General features: G+C 41.4%; 1 pseudogene; it reads right to left on the bottom strand.

Moving 5' to 3' along the window:
- Nucleotides 1-9,570: 9,570 nt before the first annotated feature.
- Nucleotides 9,571-23,855, bottom strand: part of LOC110503097 — a 49,581-nt pseudogene continuing 35,296 nt past the window's right edge.

The raw sequence follows: 23,855 nt of genomic DNA, 5'->3' as shown, positions 1-23,855 counted from the left end.
TGCTGGGATTAAAAATTAAATATCAATATAGGACAAAACACACATCACGACAAGAGAGACACCACAACACTACATGAAGAGAGACCTAATACAACAACATAGCATGGCAGCAACACATGAAAACACAAGATGACAACAACATGGTAGCAACACAACATGGCAGCAGCACAACATGGTAGAAGCACAAAACATGGCACAAACATTATTGAGCACAGACAACAGCACAAAGGGAAAGAAGGTAGAGACAACAATACATCACGCCAAGCAGTAAGAGTGTCCATGATTGATTCTTTGAATGACGAGATGGAGATAAAAACGGTCCCGTTTGAGTGTTTTTTGCAGCTCGTTCCAGTCGTTAGCTGCAGAGAACTGAAAAGAAGAGCAACTCAGGGATGTGTGTGCTTTGGGGGACCAAACAAAGAATGTGACTGGCAGAATGGGTGTTGTATGTGGAGGATGAAGGCTGCAGTAGGTATCTCAGATAGGGGGGAGTGAGGCCTAAGAGGGTTTTTTCAAATAAGCATCAACCAGTGGGTCTTGCGACAGGTATACAGAGACAACCAGTTTACAGAGGAGTATAGAGTGCAGTGATGTGTCCTATAAGGAGAGTGGCAAATCCGTTGGCCGACTGGTAAAGAACATCCAGCTGCTTAAGAGCACCCTTACCTGCCGATCTATAAATTATGTCTCCGTAATCTAGCATGGGTAGAATGGTCATATGATTCAGGGTTAGATTGGCAGCTATGGTGAAAGAGGAGCGATTACGATAGAGGAAACCAAGTCTAGATTTAACCTCAGCCTGCAGCTTTGATATGTGCTGAGAGAAGGTCAGTGTACCGTTTAGCCAAACTCCCAAGTACTTGTATGAAGTGACTACCTCAAGCTCTAAACCCTCACAGATATTAATCACACTGGTGGGCATTCTTCTTACCAAACCACATGACCCTCATTTTGGAGGTGTTCAGAACAAGATTAAGGGCAGAGAAAGCTTGAAAATAAACGGAATGTTGCAAACCACATGCAAAATCCTAGAGGAAAACCTGGTTCAGTCTGCTTTCCACCAGATACTGGGAGATGAATTCACCTTTCAGCAGGACAATAACCAAAAACACAAGGCCAAATCTACACTGGAGTTGCTTACCAAGAAGACAGTGAATCTTCCTGAGTGGCCGACTTTCAGTATTGACTTAAATCTGCTTGATAATCTATGTCAAGATCTGAAAATGGTTGTCTAGCAATAATCAACAACCAATTTGACATAGCTTGAAGAATTAAACAAATTATAATGGGCAAATGTTGTATGTACAATCCAGGTATGGAAAACTCTTAGAAACGTACCCAAAAAGACACACAGCTGTAATCACTGCCAAAGGTGTATTGACTCAGGGGGGTGAATACTTATCTAATAAAGATATTAGTGTTTTATTTTACATTCATCTTTTACAAATGTTCAAAGCAAAAAGCCACTTTGACATTACAGAGTATTTTGTGTAGATCATTGACAAAAACACTGCAGTGAAATCCATTTGAATCCCAATCTGTAACACAACAAAACGTAGAAAAAGTGAGGCGCTGTAGCTAATCAAAACAATAGAGGATGATGAGAAGTCCTGATGACGTACTAAATACCTTAGCAGCTAAGCTCAAGTCACGGTTCATTTCATGATTTATTGCATAAACCACAACTGTACATCACGTATCATTCTTGAACTATGGTGCATGATAAACTGATGATTGTCACAATGCAGGTTTTCACTGAGCAGGACTGGTTTCCATACAGGTTGTATTGACAGAGTAATTTAGTTGAATTTCATTGGCTCATTTGTCTTTAACTAGGCACTTGCTATCCGGTAGGCAAATATTTATATAGGCCCACTTTTGTGCTCCTCTTTATACTTGAAGGCAGTGCAGAGATTGATATAAATAGCTTATTTTCTCTGTAAAACATGATTGTCTTAACTGGTGTCTTATCTATAGCTACAGGGGATAGGCTGATACCACAACACATGTCTCACTGTAAAACAATGTATTTCTCTTTACAATGGCACCTGTCCAAAAATTATTAGCTCTTTAATTAAATCTACATTCTTACTTTGGACAGCAGAATGCGCTGTTTGAAACTAGGGGAAATTTATCATTGACAGATTACGGCAAAGTGTGGTACTGTGTTAATATCACACTTTCCAACAAGGTGACAACCTGTCAGGCATACATATACTCAGTTAGGTGACTGAAAGAAACAATTAAAAAAGAAAATAACACAGTAAATATATTTTTAAACACAATACAATAGCTAAAAAGCTTGTGTTGATCTCACTTGTGCAAACTTATCCTGGATAAGACCAGTCCATTGGCTCAGATCTACTGACCCAGTTTGGCTTTCTGTGGAACACAAAACAGATGAAAGTGAGCTACAGACATTACAATGGTGCACGTAAATGAATTCATCCGTGCATTTTCGAACAAAAATAAGGTATGCGAGAATCCTATGCACTCAAAATGGTGACGGGTGGGGGGAAATTTATACAGAGATTTTCAAAACGAGTGAGAATGGGAGAAATATACAAAGAATAAGAAGACAAAATAAAGACATAAAGGGGTTAGGACAAAGACAAAAGAGACAAAAAAGAGAACTCACTATTCCAGAAGACTGTTTGGGTTTGATGCTGTACGAGGCCTTCTCTCTGGCTTGATTGAAGACCCCCCATTTTCAGTCTGAAAAGACACCAATAGTTTCAGCCATTTAAAATGTATCTTCTCCTAGAAATGGAGATAGGGTATGTTTGCAGTAGTAAAAGGTCAGGCAGTTCAGCAATGAGGTTCTCCAGGCAAGATTTGGGTCTGTGCTGTTTACACACAAGAAAGATTTGGGTCTGTGCTGTTTAGACACAAGAAAGATTTGGGTCTGTGCTGTTTACACACAAGAAAGAGTTGGGTCTGTGCTGTTTACACACAAGAAAGATTTGGGTGACCAGTTTCACTGTTTTAAGAAACCGCTTTCTGATCTACTGTACCGATAGTGCAAGCTCTAAACCATTCAGTGGCACAACTTTCCACACTGCACGAGGTAAAAGATACATTCTAGACCAGTGACGGGCAACTTTTATGGGGGTGGGGGCTATAAAAAAAATCTAAACTCATCATGGGAGGCGTCAGTTGCTCGCAGTTCTGCGTACCCACATCCTTACCCACACATACAGCCGGCCCTAGCCTTTTCGGGGGCCTAAGCGAAATTTAGTTTGTCTGCCCCCATCCATTCTACACATTTTGCCGTGGGGTCGGAGAGAAGATTTTGCAATTTTATAACAAATTTCCTGCCCATTTTGCCATGGGGCAGAGATAACTGTTTTTAATATGATATCTGACTGAGAGTGACTAATAAAATCAATGGGGGCCCCCCGGTCGGTAAATCGACCATGATTTCTACAAGTTTAGATAGGTGGCTGCTAGACTAACATACCAATCTAAACAATGTTTGCTGACATGCTAATTAAGTGACTGTTAGTGACTTCTGATGCACAACCAAATTTTGAAATTACACTCTCAATATACTTTTTTTTGCCTTCAGAAATGTATCCACGAGCCTATAAAAGGGGGGCCTTTGGCCGCCAGTTGCCCATCCCAATTCTAGACCAGTAAATTCAAATGTGTGTGCGTGTTCGTCCAAATTTGCTATGCCTTTGTAGTAAGTCGGGGGGGGGGGGGGGGGGGGGGGCTCTCAATTTTATAGATGGTGGTACACTGTAGGCCAAATAGTTAATGATTACAAATTTGTTTTTGTTACTTATCCAGCAAATGAGCAAATACATATCACAATCTAATCTACATCCAGCAGAACAAAACAATTTGCATTTCAAATGCTATCTCTAAACCCATCAAACCACTGGAAGCTAACAGAATCACTCATGTGTTCTTTTTATTGGTGGGGTTAAGAAACCGATCTGGGTCATTTCAACCCTCCTCTCTCTCATCTTATCTATGAATTTGAATGACTCTGATAGGATCTAATAGTGAACATGTGATGCATGCTATTGGAAACTCATGTTTGGGGATCATTCCAACACTGAAGATTCAACACTCATCTATGAGAACTCCTGACTTTCTGCTTGATATTGACCTAACAGGGTTGGTTTAACTTTTCAGCGATATGAAGCTGGAATCCTTAATTGTGAAGCTGACCTATCCGTTTAAGATATTACAACAAAGAAGTTACTGCAAACAACAAACACTGTTTTCTTCCCTCTGACATCATTGCACACGCGACAGACAGCAGAATATGCACTGCAATTTGTTGTTGTTGCAGTACACCTCCACTTCGTCAACAAAATAAAACCATAACAATGGCGGTGGGGCGGACAGTGGCGCTGTTTCCCCTACTGCAGATTCCATCTTTAACTTCTATAGGAAGCAAAATGTCGGTTTGTCTTATGCTTCTCCCTGCTATGAAATGATTACATAAAACATATACTGCATACTGGGATTAATGGTGTTCGGTTGCTACAGCATCCGTGGTTGTTACAACACACACCCTTCTCTATTGTTTCAAAGGGAGTTGAAGAGCTCAATGTGCACTACATTTGACCTCAGTCAAGGTGCTTTATTCTACACATTAAGCTGACAGATGACTTCAATTGGCTTGTCAAGGTAATGTGCTTGAAGGTGAATGTGAAACAGTATGTTCATTGTGTTCATGCACAGGGGAATATAGTAGTGCAGTAGACATGTCATTTTGACATGTACAGTCATTCTGTGGTAGGTCTGTAGAAGGTCAGAACATACATTGTACAACAATCCCCAAAGAAAGAGTGGCTTTCATTGAATAGGATAGACTCAACACACATGAAAGGACTGCAAAGTGTATTTTACACCAATCCTTACGGTTCCTGTAACATCCTTTGTTTTCCTTCTTCCAAAGGTATTTGAAATCAGTGGAGAACTCATGCCACACCGAGAACAGCGTGTTGGGAGACACTTCCTTCTCACCTGCCTTAGCCTTGACTGAAAAGAACAAGCTAAACTGCAAGAAACTGAGGATAGACAGAACAAAAACATGAAATCAAACCTAAAATACCAAAATTACAACAATAGATTACAGAAAGACTAAGTCATTGTGAAACCTGTATGCTTATAATAATTATGCAAAATGTGAAAAGTAAAAAGTTAATCTTAAGACCATTTCATGCATTAAACTTGATATGGAAGTATACTAAATAGAGGCGACTGGCCATTTCGTAATAAAACACAGCAAATATTAGAATGTATTAGCTGCCACAATGGCATTCTTTCCTAAGTCGATAACATAAATATTTTCCCTCCACAGATACAATTCTAGGCGTACAGGTTATAAACCCTTAAAAGGAAATGAATCTTGATGTGCTCAAGTCTCAAGAGGGACACACACATAAAGAAAGGGAGAGAGAGAGAGAGAGAGACAGAAAGGAGAGAAAGATAAATAGAGGAAGAGAGAGCACACGTGAAAGTGACAAATGCCCTGGCGTTGCGCTTGATCAATGCTCTGGACAGGTTGGGGACCCTTTGTTTGGAGTTTGGAGGGAACACTTTCCTGCCTAGTGTTAACAGAAGCCCGGAGCCAACGCTGTCTACTCTGGCTTTGCTTAGGTAAACAACACAGACACTGGAGGCCTTCAGTCTATCATAGGACCCGCAGTCAAGGCCATCTAGAGGTAGAGGTTCCATGTAGCCTCGGGATCTAAACATCGACACAGGACCTGTACGTACTGGCATGCAGTAGTAGACAATAGAAGTGAGTGAACTCAGTTCGCTGTATTGAAAATTGTTCTGACACAACATTATCCTTTGAGCCAATGTTATCATACTGCAGCTCGAACATCTTTAAAAAAAAATGTTTCTTGTGCCTCCAGATCAGTTTTAGCTATAAAAAGAAAACATAGTCAGAATATAGGCATACGGTAGATAACAAGCCACTCAACAGGACAACATCAGGAAGTGAAGTAGTAGGCTATGTAAAGGCAAGGACAGCAGTAATGGATCATTATAGAAACATGTGGCACTCCAGCCCATGAGCTAGTTACTAGTTAAGTCATCATGGACAACATTAAGCTACATTGCGGTGATGATAACAATGTGGTTACACGTAAGGCATAGAACAAGGTTTTATTATCAGTACTGAATAGATTTAACCATTTTCAATAAAGGCAGAATGATTGGTTTTGCATATACAGACGGTTTACACAGGATTTCACACATCAACATTATTAACACTTGCTGTCATTTTCAGGGTTAGTTCATGTAATTGAGTGTTGAAATGATTGTGGTGGCACCACTGATAGATGAACTCCATGGTTTTCTGGGCAAGTATTCTTTGTGTACATTTAGTATTATTGAGTTCAGTAAATTATTATGAAATGTCCTCAAACTCGTCCACAGAATAACTTGATATGAGAGAGCAGCATCACGTTGTGCAAAGCCTCAAACAGGCAGAGGAATTCCAGAGGATATCCTTAGCCTTAGGAGGGATTTTTTCATAATTCTCTCTCTTTCCAGCTAACTTCATAGAGATATCGAGGAAGTCTGTGCTACTGTAGCCAAGGTGGTCCGGTGAACCAATGTTGTTTGAGACCTGACTTGCATTAGCTCCCAGAGATAATGCCTATAGACCAAGGTTTTAGTTTAGCAGGCTAACACAGTCTTGTAGTGTGCAATGAGCAGAGGAACATTTTAAAGCTAAGGTGAAGTGTAAGAGAGTTGGTTCAGTGAACTACAATGGCGCTTGGGCTAACAACCGAGTATTTTGGTGTGCAGTCGACCCGGGTTCAAACCCAGCCTATCGCATGTGCGTGTCTCTCCAGTTATATTGGTTTTGCTTTCACACACAATTCTAAGAAATGTCTTAGTAGCTTTCAAGAGCATATTCCAAATCCGTAGCAGCCTAAAACCGTTTATTGGTCTGAAATTACCCATAACCTCTTCATAGCTTTCCAAGACATCCACTAAAGCAGACGATCAGGAATCTCTCCTGGCATGGATCTCTGGCCTGCCTTTATTCAGGGAATATCAAATCGCTGTGTGTAATTGAAGCCAGAGCCACATCTAAGGAACCCTGACATGTCCAATGGGACGATCACTTTTGTCCACGGCTCCCCATACTAAATCATCCTATAACTGATCCCCATTTTTACATCTGCTTTCTGTTGCTCATCAATAACCAATCAGAAATCAGAACAGGATGGATGTCATCAGATCAATACAACAACAGTCACCAAAGGAGTATGGAATCCATGATGCAGTGAATCAATATAGTGACCCATTTGAGTTTTACAGTGCTAGTCTAGAGGTTTCAAAATACATTTAGGACAACAATGAATAGATCTTATCTGACATGATGTTACGTGTAGATTAGGCCTACTCCTGGAGACAACTCTACTAGCCAAGGCAGTAGTCAGTCCCCTGAAGAGAGCATGCAGCTAGTATAACTAATCGTTATTTACATCAGAAACAGATTATCACATGGCCAATGTTCTGTTCAGAGGAATAGAGGCTCCATCAAAGGCATCGCACGCATGAGAATCTGTGAAACCAGTGGGGAAAATCGAGCTAGACCAAACAGTGCCGTTCCTACGAGTCCGCTTCCACTGTTATTCTGTGGTTAGTTTCATGGTCAGAAAATAAACAAGAGTGGTCGAAACTGTGGAGCCAGAAACTGTTTAACCCCGGGGTCTGAAATTATAGAAATAACACAAATAAGACATTGCTGTTGTTGCTTTTTTTTCTGCAGTGGAGGCACCCAGTGAATTTCGTCTGGAGCCTTCCAAGTCACATGTCAGTGTTATATCGAACATTCCTCTCTCTGTGGACAACCTCGTCATTTGCCTCAAGGGAAAACCCAATATTTCTTTCAGAGGGACACTTTCATCCAGGCTTCCTTTAAACTGCGACTCAAGGACAGAGAGCGACATAGTGGAAGAACATGTGTTACAAATTACCAACTCTCATTTGAATACAAAAGCACTTGAGAAAGGGTCAGTGAGCTCAGTCTTACAACAAGAATGGAAACAGTTAGCTAGAAATAGCCTGCCGCAAAGCCCATGTAAAACTGCCTAGAAAGACATCCCACATGTTTTAATAGACATGACAACCAAACCTTACACTTAAGAGTTGTGAAACATTCATCAATAAACATTTTTATCTTGGCTTTACACAATACTTTGTCTGTTCTGATGAGAATAGTTCCATTATTTTAGAGTTTTGGAGGCTTTACTTCAGCGGTAAGTTAGTTAAAGGGTCTGATATGCAGGGGCGAAAGGTACTCTTTCACGGGAGGTTGTTGAATGGGTCTTCGTGGGAAGGTGATAACAAACACACTGTGGTCAAATGAAAACAAACATGGCCGATCGCAGAGGGAAGGTGGATTCATCATCAACCCTCGTTCCACTGCTAATTCATCATCTCTGTTTTAACTGCTCTCAGGGTAAACAGCTCCCTACAAGTGTTTATTTGATGTCCTGATATGATAGAGGGAGGAATGGAGATGAACAGAGAGTAAACAAGTGATGGCGAGAGAGGGGCTTCTTCAGAAGGTAGATAGAGAGAGACAGATAGTGCTGAGGAAGGAGGATAAAAAAAGAGGTGAAACTGGGGTAGAGGTCAAGGACCGGATAGGGAATAGTAAGAGCAGAGGGAGTGAAAGAGGTGAAGAATGAACAGGAGGAGGAAAACAAAGATAAACCAGGTTGCCATTATGGTTACACTATCAACCTTGAAAAGTTAAAGGAGAGCCGCACACTCTAGGAGCTCAGATGCAATAATTTAATAACCTAATATCCACCGTTTCGACAGACACGCTGTCTTCATCGGGGTATAAGAGAGGGGTACAACAATTGTCAGATTAATACTGCCATTGAGAAAATTCAAAGCAAACCGAGACATTATCTTTTTCAAGGACAGTCTCGCAAAAAGAAGCATTCTTGTGTTCTAACTACTCGCTATTCAAAGTGCTCTGAACAAATTAAGGGAATCGTTCACAAACAGTGGCACATTCTAATCGGGACCCTTCCTTGGTCATATTCTCAGGACAGAAATCTCAGAGATCAATTGATAAACTCTGATCCCTGCCCAACGTCTATTTACACTCCTACTGGATGGAAACTACGAGTGTAATGGATGTGCTCAATGCAATGGCACTTAGAAATGTAGATCCTTCAGATCCCAATTAAAGGTGTTATCACGTGCTCCACTACGGCCGTTATTTATCTAATAACTTGTCCTTGTGATAAAAATGATGTGGGTAAAACAAAGCATAAATTAAAAACTCTCGTAGCGTCATTAGGTGCAAAAAAATCAACTTATCCAGTTGCGGCCTACTCGATTTTGTACCTAAGTTATATCAGCATCGAACATGTCACTCTCCCTAGGAGAGGGGGTGACCTCGACAATTTATTGTTAAAATGAGAGGCTGCCTGGATCTTTAATTTGAAGACCCTTGCTCACTTCGGCCTCAATGCAGACTTTGATCTGAAGCCATTCTTGTGATTGTATCTATGATCGTATGCTATCCATTCATGGCATGTTATTTTTTTTATCTATCGGAGAATTAACCAATGATATCAGGCCACCTCAGGCCATTATTACAAACACCTGTGTGTGTCCTTTGACACTATATACTGTAAACTAGTCACCCTGCAGTGTTTGTCATTATACCCTGATGAAGACAGCTTGTCTGTTGAAACGTTGGATATTAGGTTATTCAATGATTGTATCTGAGCTCCTAGAGTGTGTGGCTCTCCTTTCATTTTTCAAGTGTTCTACTCCGCTAGCTAGCACCTCGCCTAAATAGGTGTTTGTATCTTTCGCCTCGAGATAACACTATCTACCTTGTCAGGGTCCAATTCTGCCAACAGCCCTCATGATGTGTTCATATTTGGCCTGGATGTACATCATCTATAGTTTGGAAGGATATCAGCTCCTACAAGAGAAGAAAGTATCTGTTTTTTATTCAATAAGTATCTGTTGGTATTGTCTTGCGAAGGCAATTGAATTTAAGTGCTGTCCTACCTAGTAGCCTACTTAATCATTGCTGTTTGAACTGTCTGTTCGCTCATTATTTGTGTCCGTTTCTGTGGACTTAGTTTCAGGCCTATTTCAGCAATCGTCTTGTGTTGTAGGGGGTGTTTTCTGTGTTTTCTTCAACTCTACCAGCAATTAGTGGTGGGAGCTGCATCTTTCACCTCTGCTGGGCAATACACGATTAGTGTTAGTGCTTCAGTCTCCGAGTGTTTATTCAGTGGCAGCTGGCGGTCTTGTCAAGCGGTGGTGTTGTCGCTGAAATGAAGACTTTCTGCCAAGCGGTTTGAGGAAGGAAAGAGGAGGAAGGCTCCACATCACTCTCTCACTTGAGTATCTCACCTAGTTATCTTCTGATGATCCAATTTGGCTCTTTTGCAGCTTTGTCAAGTATGTGTGTGTTTCCTATCCCTGTTCTCTTCTCTCCCTGTAGGTTTTACAGACGCTCCCCACCCCTTGGCTACATTCCCTTCTAATTTAGTATACCCTGCCCACTCACTAGAAGCTGTTCGCCTACCACCTCCTGCCCCTTGCTCTGCTCTGCAGAGGACTTTGTCGACCAATTTGAAAAAAAGGTTTACGACATCTGTTCCTCGTTCCCTTAGCCTACTGACTCCACTGGTCCCACTCTAACAGAACTACCCTACACTTTGACCTCTTTCTCCCCTTTCTCTCCAGATAAAATCCTGCGACTAGTGATGTCTGGCAGCCCGACCACCTACCGACTTATCCACATCCCCTCTTCCCTTCTCTAGACCATCTCTGAAGACCTACCATTCCTTACTTCCCTCATCAACTCATCACTTGCTGCATCCTCTGACTTCAAGATGGCCAGGGTTGCTCCCATCCTCAAGAAACCAACACTTGACCCCTCCAAAGTAAAAAACTACAAAACGGTATCCCTTCTGTGTTTTAGTTCCAAAACACTTGAGCATGCTGTCTATGACCTATTCTCTCGTTATCACTCTCAGAATGATCTTCTTAACCCTAACCAGTCAGGCTTCAAGGTGGCTCACTCAAATGAGACCGCTCTCCTCTTATATTCCTACCAGCAGGCGTGGAGAGGGTCTGTGTCTGTTCCAACTGCTTCTCACTACTTGTGTCCTTCAGTCCTCGATTATTTACACCAAGTCACTCGGCTCTGTCATATCCTCACATGGTCTCCCCTATCATTGCTATGTGGATGACACTGAACTACCCCCCCCCCCCCCCTTCTGACACCCAGCTGGCGACGCACATCACTGATTGCCTGGCAGACGTCTCAGCTTGGATGTCGGCCCACCACCCCAAGCTTAACCTCGACAAGATGTAGCTGCTCTTTTTCCCGGGGAAGGCCTGCCAGCTCCAAGACCTCTCAATCATGGCTGACAACTCCATGGTGTCCCCTTCCCAGAGAGCAAAGAACCTTGGCGTGACCCTGGATAACACATCATTCTCTGCAAACATCAAAGCCTTGACATCCGTAGAGTATGACCTTTCCTCACACAAGAAGCGCCACAGGTACTAATCCATGCACTTGTCATATCCCGTCTAGACTACTGCAACTCTGTTGGCTGGACTCCCCGCTTGTGCCATCAAAACCCCTGCAACTTATCCAGTACGCCACAGCACGCCTGGTGTTCAACCTTCCCAAGTTCTCCTATGCTACCTTGCTCCTCCGCACACTACACTGGCTTCCAGTCGAAGCTCACATAATCTTCAATACCTTGGTGCTTGCCTACGGAGCAACAAGGGGAACTGCCCTTCCCTACCTTTAGGATATGTTCAAACCCTATACCCCAACCCGAGCACTCCATTCTGCCACCTTTTCCTACTAGCACTGACTTTGCAGATAACTACTTTGTTGAGGGAAAATGTACTTTCTAGGATTGTGAAACATTGTTGTCTAATGATGAATTCACTAATGTAAGTCACTCTCGATAAGAGCGTCTGCTAAATGACTAAAATGTAGGTCTGCTCTTGAAATATCTTTCAGACAGAGGTCAAAGGCTCAACTACCAAGTGCTGCTGCAATCTATCATAACAGATGGAAAAAGTTGAAACAATAGCCTTGAGTTATTCAATACAGCCTGGGATAAGCAGAGGTCCCCATGGAAACTGCGTTGAATGATGGTCTGTACACATCTTCCTTCCAAACACTGTACATTAACCAGGAGAGCAACTGAGACATCAGTCTTGGCTGGACAGATGCAGTGTAGTCTAACCAAGGGTTAGCATGATGATCAATGGCCCATCTCTACGTTCTATTCTATATACAGTGCCAAGATGGCTTCCTCATTTCAGGTATTCTGACACTGAACATAATCCAGGGAGATATCTGAGCCATTAGTCATTGGCCTTCGTCTTTGGGGCAGCTATAGTTTAGCTAACCAAGGATAAGGTGGATCAATGACCCATTTTGAAGCTTGACTCTCAGTTGAAAAACCAAAATGGCTTCCCTTGTCAATGATCAATGGTCCATTTGTCTCACCCACAACCCCAAATGGCCTCAGTGATTGAGTCATTTGTAAAGTAACCACAACTGGGACACCTTCACTCAGAAATGCCTCTATCTTCTCCTTAAAGGGTTGCAAGTGCTCTCCAGAAGAGACCTGGTTGACCATCTCTGTCTCGGCCGAGCATACTGGAGTGGAGGAGGAAGAAAGAAAAACATGTTTTGATGAGTTTTTCTGTCCAACAAAGAATGAGCTTGTAAATCATAAGACCATTTTTGACATTGCAGTATTACATTCTACCTGTTTATGTAATTAGAGCTAACTACCAAACATAATGGAACGGGCTAAGCTAACCAGTCATGATGCATTCCCATTCACCCTACTACTTTTCTCCAAACAATGAGTGATGTCCTTGGAACCTGCAGACCCCTTAAGCATCCCTTGGAGCACTCCAGAGTCATGGTCCATCAGCGCCCATGATGAATCCAAAAAGTGCATGTTAGAGTTCCCGAAGCTAATTGTTTGACCACATGGCCCCCTCTGTGGAGGTAGTTAGCTAGCTGTTGTCCTGAGGGCCATCCCAGCCCACTGCTATGGGATGCCTACTCAACCTAACCCCCAGGCAACTGTCATTGAAGCCCACATCTGTTACAGCACTCAGCTGGTCCCTGTAAAGTGAACCCTATACAGTTTGTGATGAAGCATTTATGTGCGCCATCATGGTACTCTGCCATGTAGGTTAGTGTATTTCGTCATGAATCTTGTTCTGGAGGCAGCTCTGCAGAATGGTCACTGGCTGGTACGGGCGCAAAGTCATACAATTTGATTTTAAACCTAACTTTAACCCTAACCACACTGCTAACCCTAATGATTAACCTTAAATTAAGCTATTTTTTGGCAGCTTGCTATCTAAGGAGAAATCACTAATTTCTGCCTCCAGGACAAGATTCATGACAATAAATGTCAACCTGCCTCTGCTATTGGGAATGAGCAAGCAAGTCAGTATCCCAATGGACCTGGTCAACTCGATCTTCACGCACTACAAATAATGAGATGCTTCACAAGATTGATTGCAATGCAGTAAAAAACATAGTTGGCAAAATACAAGCCTTGATTGGTTTAACGGTAAGATACGTGATAGAGAACAGAGGAGATTTGGGTGACTATTCTTGATCGACACATACAAAAAGTTGTACTCCGTTAGCATTAATGTTTCCCCACCTGACCCCTATAATGTGTTAATGAGTTAGAACTGAGTAATGAATGTACGTGTTTCCCCATTCAGTCATTCAATCGGTCTCATAGGGAATTTGTTTAACCGTGAACTTGGCTTTAAATGTTTCATCTGATTTCCACACTTCATCATGGATTTTTGTTGTTCCCTAATTCCTACTATTTGACTCATGTTACCCTGGGGAAAAAACTTGAAAGACTTTCAGCCTAACCCTATTCTGATCGAGGTAATTCCCTGTAAACCTCTAACATGTTTATAAGTGCTACCTGGACTCATATTATATGCGAAGTGACCTAGTATTTGGTTTGAAGTATTATGAAAAGGATACACAGACTTACAAAAAAATATTCTGTTCTTGTTCAACTAGATGGCAGTCAAACATTATTGCTACCCATACAGTACACTGATGGCTTTTATTATGGGACCTTCAGATCTTATGGTTTGTAATGTGCGTATGCGGGTGCTGCATGAATAAGGCGGCCTCTCCAGGCCCTTGACTCACTCTGAGGGACATGAGCTGGAGCACAGGTAGAAGAAGCACCCTGAACCTTCATTTTTTTTGGAGCTCTGTGTTGTGAGGACAGTAAAAGGGCGCCTAGCAGATTCTGGAGGAGCCTACTCCGGACTCTCCATCTGGTTCTAGTTTGGGGGTTTGTATGACAAACAGATGCTATCTGTTGACCCTGTTTTGTGATCAAAACATCACTATGTCTCGGCAAACTTTGAAGAATTTTCCGTTATAGAGATACAGGAATGCATTTAAAATAAGTAATACTTTCATAAATCCTACACAACGGTATCATAAACATGATGTGACACCTGTCATAATCAACGTTGATTCAGGTTTACTACCTACCGTTCAACATATATAGCTCAAGGATTATAAATAGAGCTACAAATGGACCAGAATATATTTGTGGGAGTCAGTCTCACCATTAAGATCTTTCCTTAGCTTGCGTAGGTCTCTCTGAAAGTCGTCAAACTTCATTTGAGAGGCCTAGAAGAGGTCCTGGGGTTCAGGGAGAGGGTAGACACATGTCTCTCTACTGGCATCCTGAGCATGCATGCACGCACGCACGCACGCACGCACGCACGCACGCACGCACGCACGCACGCACGCACGCACGCACGCACGCACGCACGCACACACACACACACACACACACACACACACACACACACACACACACACACACACACACACACACACACACACACACGCACACACGCACACACGCACACACACAGTCAAAGGCAATCATCATCAAAGATACATACATCTCAGGTAAGATTGGGATGGATGTCGCTGCCATTCTTATCAGTAGTCCAAACATTTCCAGTAAGATAATGTTGCATGGTGGTAATGGCCATCAGCTAGAGTGGAGCCATTGTAATCAAAGCGTACGTTCGTCATGTCCATCAGTATTACTAGGGAGCCATTAGGAGCCGAGAACCACGTTGTGTATGTTGATTTTGGCAATATACTTTTGGCTGAGTTCATCTCATCTGGCTAACCTAATTATTTACAATAGGCCTCCTTTGGATCCTGTGGAAGCTAACGTACTACAGGTCCAGGCGAACTGGGAAGGAGACATTCATTTCTTTTGCAAATGAGGAAAAGGAAAATAAATAATTTGATAAGAAAAGCCATTCTATCCTCGGGCGAGAGAGAAGATGAAAAGGTGGTTGGATAGATATCTAAGTAAATCAGAAAGGGATTCAAATAAACAGGAACCAAAACATACCTCATCAAAGTTCCTTAGATAGTAAGCAACGATGTATGACAAAAGACAAAGACAGTTATCCTGGAAGAGAGAGGGGGGCAAAGGATCCAAATAAATAAACCATAATTTACTTTTTGTCATTAATCTAATCATTTTAGAGCAGAATGTTTCGATTGGTATGTAGAACATATCTAAAGAGGACTTAAAAGTTCATCACCTCAAAGCAATGGATCAAACACGAGTGAAATCTCTGCTGGGGAGAATGTCATAACTTAGAGCTGGTAACGTGTCTTATGTTCTTTATGGGCATCTCTCTAGGATTCCAATACCGTAAAAACTGAGCACTGTGTTCTTACATGACAGCACTGATCATACACTAAAATCTAATAAACAGTCAGTCACTCACTCATTTGGGGGCAAATAATTGCCTAAGCACCATAATAGGGCAGTTACGGTCAGAGCTCAACACACACTCACACTGCTCTTGATGTCCTTGAGTTTTGGCAGGATGTCCAGAGTGAATCCGTCAGCCTGCCCACGCGATCGGTTCCCTCCGTTCATGAAGTTCCCAAAAGCTAAGATGAGGCCTAGCACCTGCAACACACACTGATCACTCTGCAGAGTCTGATAGACAGCATGGGGAAAGACATGGAGGTAGAGGAAGGGGAGGGAGAGAAGGAAGAGAAGAGAAGGAGAAAGGAAAGGAGAAAGATGTAGAGAAATGAGGGACAGAATATACTGTATAAGAGAGGGGTAGAGAAGAGGGAGCGAAAAAATATGGAGAGTAAAAAAGAGAATTGGAAAGAGAATGAGGAGACAGAGGTGTAAACACAAACAGAAGAAGAGAGAGATAGTTCAGTTCAGTGCCTCTAGTACCAATGAGGCATACTGTTTATTTGCCATCTGCAGAGAAAATGGCTCTCATTCCTTATGTACTCAACACTCTCGATGTAGAGAAGAGGAGACTTACTGTACACACTCTCTGAAGATTTCTACTTTCCAGATGATGGAGGAGATACATTCAACAAAGGTTGATTGAAAGAGGATGCCAAACACCCTTCCTGAGAAATTGGGGATTTGGGACAACTGGAAGAGAAACCTTAGAAAATAGGAAAGAGAAAGAACAAAATTATATTTTATTATTTTAACAAAAGTGTTAAAATACTTCAACAGGGCCTATTTAGAAATTGCCATTTTCCTGACCTTTCCTATCACCAGCAATTGAGCGAGAAACAGAAACAGGACAGACTTGGCACAGAGGAAAGATTTGCTCTTACTGTTCAGGCTTGTCCAATGGCTTTGCGTCGTTCTTGCCTTTGGATGATTTGATGTGCTTCTCAATCTTCTCCATCTCATCTTGCTGGACTCTCTTAAATAAGTAAGGAGTGTGATATTGGGTAAACAGTAAGTGGCACTCAAAATATACCCTGTACTTGAGATATACCATACACGCAAACAAACTCTGTTCCTTCACTTTCAGGGGAACTAAATATAGGCAAATACAGCCATTGTAGATACTTTATAAACACTATAGGGTGAAACCTACAGTAATTTTTCGATTTCCAACATGTTTTCCACTTTCCAGACACAAAACCACAGTTTTATACAAAATTAACCAGGCCAGAGATGCCCTCTCATTTCACAAAGACAATAGAGGTTGACAGACCTGGCGCAGGCTGGCAAAACCACAAAACGTCCGACAAAGAGAAATGTAAACTCTGTATGTCTCTCATGAGTTCCGGTTCGTCTGAGAAGCAGGTTAGGGGAGCCGACGTTGACTCCAGGGTCTGGCCCAGGCATAACTCAGCAGCAGCACATCGAATATGGGCATCAAACACAGAGCAAATTAGTATTCAACACACTCAGCCTTGGGTCCGCGAGGGCAAGCTCTGGTTCTGGTTTACGACATGTTTAAATACATCTAACACAAAACATATCCTTTTTCAACGTGTGGGCGTACCAATGTGAGCAGTAATTTGGGGACAAGAAGATACGATGGTGAGATCTGTCAATTGGTGCATTTGTCTTTGACTATGACAACATGAAAGACACATGTCACCGCAGTCCCCACATTTCTGGTCAACAGTTTTTTTCTTAACTTCCCATGTATGGCGCTAAACTTCAAGTCAATGTTGTTTTCTGATGAATGACTTTTATGAGAACGTAGCCTGAGGTGCTATTGTTGTACCACTGAAATACAGTACCAGTCAAAAGTTTGGACACACCTACTCATTCAATAGTTTTTCTTATTTAAAAAAAACAACTATTTTCTACATTGTAGAATAATAGTGAAGACATCAAAACTATGAAATAACAGATATGGAATCATATAGTAACAAAAAAAATATATTTTTGATTCTTCAAAGTAGCCACCATTAGCCTTGAGCGTGCATTAGCCAAGAGCGTGCAAAGCTGTCATCAAGGCAAAGGGTGGCTACTTTGAAGAATCTCAGATATAAAATATATTTTGATTTGTTTAACACTTTTTTTTGGTTACTACATGATTCCATATGTGTTATTTAAAAGTTATGATGTATTCACTATCATACTACAATGTAGAAAATAATAAAATAAAGAAAAACCCTTGAATGAGTGGCTGTGTCCAATCTTTTGACTGGTGCTGTATGTCACTGTCATCAATTCTGTGTTTATCCATACAAAGTGACAGTGTTGTTATAATGTCCCTCAACCTCTGCAGTCACAGCCTATGAGTATATTTCATGAGTGTAACTGTTGTGGTTTGTCATGTTGTTGCTTATCATGTGCAAAGTGATGTGGTGTTGGGAGTGGTTCCCTGAACTTCTAAGAGTCGTGTCAGAAGGTTCCGACTCCTGATATTTGCGGGGACGGGTACCTCACAGTGACCCCTTCCTGCCTGTGGGTTTGTGTTGTGAGAGCAGAAGTGGTTTTATTGTAAGAGCCCACAGACAGGGTGACTCCATTTCTTCCTGTGAAGTGAGGAGTGAACTCCTCCATGGCTCTATGTTTGTGTGTGTGTTCTAGAACTGTGAGGGTGTAACCATTAGAACCCACCATTCCTAAGTCAGGGTGGCTACGCTGCCAACTGTGGTTAGGGTTTAGAGACTGGGAGACAGGATGGAGTCTCACAATACAAAATAGAAACAATTTGGCTCCACAACTCAATAACATAGCCTCAGGCAGGAGAGAGAAGGGCGTGGGGAGCGGGGTGCGAGAGATGAGGATGGGTTAAGCAGCTAAAAGACTCTTTTTGATCCTCTGTTGTGACACATTTCCTAAAAAATACACCATGTCTCAAGTCACAGTAATTTGAACATGATCAATATTATTAATGTGGCTCTAGCAGTCAAAGGACGGGCCTCTTGTGTTGTCCAGCCAAAAGCTTCTCAGGAATGTCATAGCGTCTTAAAACTGTATCACGGTTGAAATGTAAAAAACATGCCCCTTTTCATGCTCTTCTCTTTATTGACATAACAATGCATCGGGCTCTGAATGTTCTGCTGAAAGAGACAATGCTTGGCTGTAGCTATTGGAACCTTCACAACCAGCAGGGTGTACTAGGGAGTCTTTTTCTAAAGCGTTTAAATAATAACAAACTTTATAACATTATCCCGTTATCTCATTGTACTTACTAAAAGTGCCCATTATAACATTGGAGAGGGATACATTAAAATCCAAGATATAATATGTCTCTACTCCCCATGTATGATGATGTATGTCTTATAAGAGTGGAGACAACACCTTTCAACCCATAAACTGGGTGGTTTGAGCCCTGAATTCTGATTGGCTGACAGTTGTGATATATCAGACCGAGGTTCTTCCTTTAAACTCTATACCACATGTATGACAAAACGTTGATTTTTATTGCTCTAATGACATTGGTAACCAGTTTATAATAGCATTAATGCACCTCGGGGGTTTGTGGTATATGGCCAATATACCACGGCTAATGGCTGTATCCGGGCACTCCGCACTGTGTATAAGTACAGCCCCTTGCCGTGGTATATTGGCCATATACCACACACCCTCATGCCTTATTGCTTAAATAGATGTTTACTCGAGAAATAGTACTGTATATCTCCTTCCAGCAGACATACTGTACACTCGGACTGACTCTGTGGCCAAACATCACACATACCAGTAGGGCTTGTGGTTTCCATGTTTGTTTTGGTATTTAATGCACATTTTCTTTAGTTGGCCTTTCAAGTGGACTCGATGGAACATGAACTCCAGATACAGAGTAATGTTCAGAGCAGACGCTGTGGAACTGACAACCAGAACAAATTCCTTAAACTGTTAATAACTAAAGATTAAAAGACTGTTATTAAAATGCCACCTTTCTATATGTTCCAAGGAAGGACCACTTCATTTATGGGAATTGTTGTTCTGTTTTGTAGTCCAAATAAAATAAAAGAAATTACTGACTGATTTTAAACTAGTTGCTAGTACTGGGGCTTGACTATTACATATTTCATTATATAATAAAACCATAGCTTCCTGTAACTACAGTCAGGTCTAAAATTATTGGCTTCCTTGATAAAGATGAGAATAATTTTTTAAATAAAATAAATCATACAAATACTGAGCTATATTGTATGCTCCCCAAAAAATATTATTATATTGTACTCAGAAAAATATTTTTTGCCAAGAGTGCGCAAAGCGGTCATCAAGGCAACAGGTGGTTAATTTGAAGATATTTTATATTTAACTAGGCAAGTCAGTTAAGAACAAATTCTTACTTACAATGATAGCCTACTGTAGGAACAACCTTGTAGGTTGGAGGAACAACCTGCCTTGTTCAGGGGCAGATAGACAGATTTTTACCTTCTCAGCTCAGGGATTCAATCTAGCAACCTTTTGGTTACTGGCTTAATGCTCTAACCACTAGGCTACCTGCCGCCCCATGAGATTAAGAAGTAATATTTATTTTCTCAATGAAAGATACATGTCAAAGTGATTGGCACCCTTAAAGATTCCTCAAAATAAAAACAAACAAAATACAATCTGCATTAACATTCAACTTTTTTAATGAATCAATTACAATAATTCAATTTTGATTGGTTGTGTACAAATAGTTTGTAGATGTTATCGCAGGTGCAGAGAAAGGCTTATGTTTCTGTCTCCAACAGGGCAGTAATACCGAACAAAACAAAACAATACACATAACTTCCAAAAATATCAGATCGAGCAATGTCAGAGTCTGAAATATATTTATATATACAGTACCAGTCAAAAGTTTGGACACACCCACTAATTCCAGTGTTTTTCTATGTTTTTACTATTTTATACATTGTAGAATAATAGTGAAGACATCGAAATTATGAAATAACAAATAACAAAAATGATAAACAAATCAAAATATATTTTATATTTAAGATTCTTCAAAATAACCACCCGTTGCCTTGATGACCGCTTTGCACACTCTTGGCATTCTCTCAACCAGCTTCATGAGGTAGTCACCTGGAATGCATTTCAATTAACAGGTGTGCCTTGATAAAAATGTATTTGTGGAATTTCTTTCCATCTTAATGCGTTTGAGACAATAAGTTGTGTTGTGACAAGGTAGGGGTGGTATACAGAAGATAGCCCTATTTGGTAAAAGACCATAAAGTCCATATTATGGGAAGAACAGCTCCAATAAGCAAAGAGAAATGACAGTCCATTATTACTTTAAGACATGAAAGGGAAAGGGAAAGGGGGATACCTAGTCAATTGTACAACTGAATGCTTTCATGTCAATGTGATTCATGTCAATTCAATGTGTCTTCCGCAATTAACCTAACCCCTCTGAATCAGAGAGGTGCGGGGAGCTGCCATAATCAACATCCACCTCTTTGGCGCCCGGGGAACAGTGAGTTAACTGCCTTGCTCAGGGGCAGAACGACAGATTTTTACGTTGTCAGTTCTGGGATTCAAAGGTCATTCAATCTGGAAATATCAGGAACTTTGAAAGTTTCTTCAATTGCAGTCACAAAAATCATCAAGCACTATGGTGAAACTGGCTCTCATGAGGACCGGCACAGGAAAGGAAAACCCAGAGTTACCTCTGCAGCAGAGGATAAGTTCATTAGAGGTACCAGTTTCAGAAGTTGTGGCCCAAATAAATGCTTCACAGAGTTCAAGTAACAGACACATCTCAACATCATTCAGAGGAGACTACGTGAATCAGGCCTTCATGATCAAATTGCTGCACAGAAAACACTACTACAATGACCCAACACATCTCCAGGCTGTGGAAGGAATATTTGACCAAGAAGGAGAGTGATGGAGTGTTGTATCAGATGACCTGGCCTCCACAATCACCTGACCTCAACCCAATTGAGATGGTTTGAAATGAGTTGGACCGCAGGAGGAAGGAAAAGCAGCCAGTAAGGTGCTCAGCATATTTGGTAATTCCTTCAAGACTTTTGGAAAAGCATTCCAGGTTAAGTTGGTTGAGAGAATGTCAAGAGTGTTCATTTAAAAAACAAAGTGAATATATGTCAATCACAATTTGAATATGTTGGTAAACCGTTGTATAAAAGTGATAACGCCCTCGAAGCCATCTTGGGCCTAATTAAACAAGGATTGGAGGGGGGGGGGGGGGGGGGGGGGGGGGTTGGCTAGCTAGCTAGTTTATGTCTTAAGGTTACTCTGCAGCACAGAGAGTGGTAGCTAACTATAGTTAAAGTTATCGTAGCTTTCTTGAACGATTTTCAAACCACTTGATGAACTTAGGACTGCCAGAGCATCTAGCTAGCTGACGTTATGAGCTGGTATAGCATTAGCTTACTAGCTACGATTAGTCACTGTAGCTATGTCAATTGTCAGACAATGAAGAGAACGTCCACGGATATCTCTTCTTTCTTTAAGAAGAAAAGTAGTACAGTGGAGACGCAGCCGACAGGGGACCAGCAGCAGAGAAGAGGACGTTAGAGAGGATGCAGTCGAAGATGATGATAACGTCATTGAGCAAGCCAATGAACAGGCAGAGGCAGTGAGAGAGTGTGACAGAACAGAGGCAGAACATGACAGCAACGAACAGGCACAGGCAGCATCAGTGACAGAGCACAGTGAAGAACAACAGACAGCAGCATGGCACGAACGTGTGGAACAGAGAGCAACAACAGTCACAGAGGTTGACAACCAAGCGAGGCAGGACTCAGCTAGAGCTATTCAACCCGTTCCTGGACTAGCAGGTGAAGTTAGGACGGTGTGACAGTGACCCTGATAATGAAATGGATGGCTAGAGAGTAACATTATCTGGATAAATGTATGGTTATAGTGTGTCTAGATTGATTTATGAGTCATGACACAATCACATAAAGCCTTCTGATTCATGTTTATTGGTAGTTGAGTTTGAATAGTCTGAATAGAATTGTCTATAGGCTGATATTACAAATGTAATGGGTAATTACTATGGAGAGGGGCTAGCTACTCATGTTATTATTATTATTACTTTTATTATTTTAAAATCAGAATAACTGATTTTGCCTCTTGTTTCATCCTAGATATATCCCAGTCAAGAACAGTGGGGTCCCGCCTTCAGGGGGATAGAAGAAGGTGATTCATGAAAGAGTGGTACAGTACGCATAAATGGCTGGAATACTCTCAGTCTCAGAGTCACTTCATTCTCCCCTCCTCAGGTGATTCAGTGTTTACACCTGAAGAGGGGTTAAAACATTTGGAAAAAAGCAACTTACAAAGATGGGGGATTTGTAAGCCATGCTAAATCAGAATCACATAATAATGCTATGTTAGCATGGGCAGAATATGAAAAGTCAACTGCAAGCAAATGCTCTCTCTCAGCCTCCTTAAATACAGAATATAATACATTTGTGAGGGAAAATAGAGAGTACATTAAAACTGTTGGAGAAACCCTGCTCCTCACAGCTACACAAAACATTGCACAGAGACCACATGAAGAAACGGAAGGTCAGAATAAAGGACATTTCCTCTCAATTATGGAACTGCTAGCCAAGCATGATCACACATTCTAAAGAAAACAACAAGTCAAAGAAATGCAACATACCTTGGGCATAGTACACAAAACAAAATAGTTGATTGCCTGGCTGAAATGATCCACACCTCAATCAATTGTGAAGTTGCACAAAGTGAGGCTTTCAGCGTTATGGTCGACGAGACCAAAGACATTAGCAAGAAGGAACAGATGTCCTTTGTAATTCGATACTATTACAATGGGTCAATATTTCAAAGTTTCCTCACCTTTGAAGCAGCAGAGCGCCTGGATGCTGCAGCACAGAACATTGTACAAATACTGCAGAAGCCTTGACTACAGAAACCACCTAGTAGGGCAAACATATCATGGTGCATTTGTCATGAGTGGAAATAACACAGGTGTGCAAGCACACATGAAATCAGAGGCCCAATTAGCTTTTTATGTTCACTGCAATGCACATTGCTTAAATGTAGTATTAGTTGACAGTGTGAAATGTATCCCCG

Source organism: Oncorhynchus mykiss, chromosome 23 (assembly GCF_013265735.2).
Source record: "Oncorhynchus mykiss isolate Arlee chromosome 23, USDA_OmykA_1.1, whole genome shotgun sequence".
NCBI lineage: Eukaryota > Metazoa > Chordata > Actinopteri > Salmoniformes > Salmonidae > Oncorhynchus > Oncorhynchus mykiss.
The sequence above is the reverse complement of the archived record's forward strand: the minus strand, read 5'-3'. Positions and strand labels throughout refer to the sequence as shown.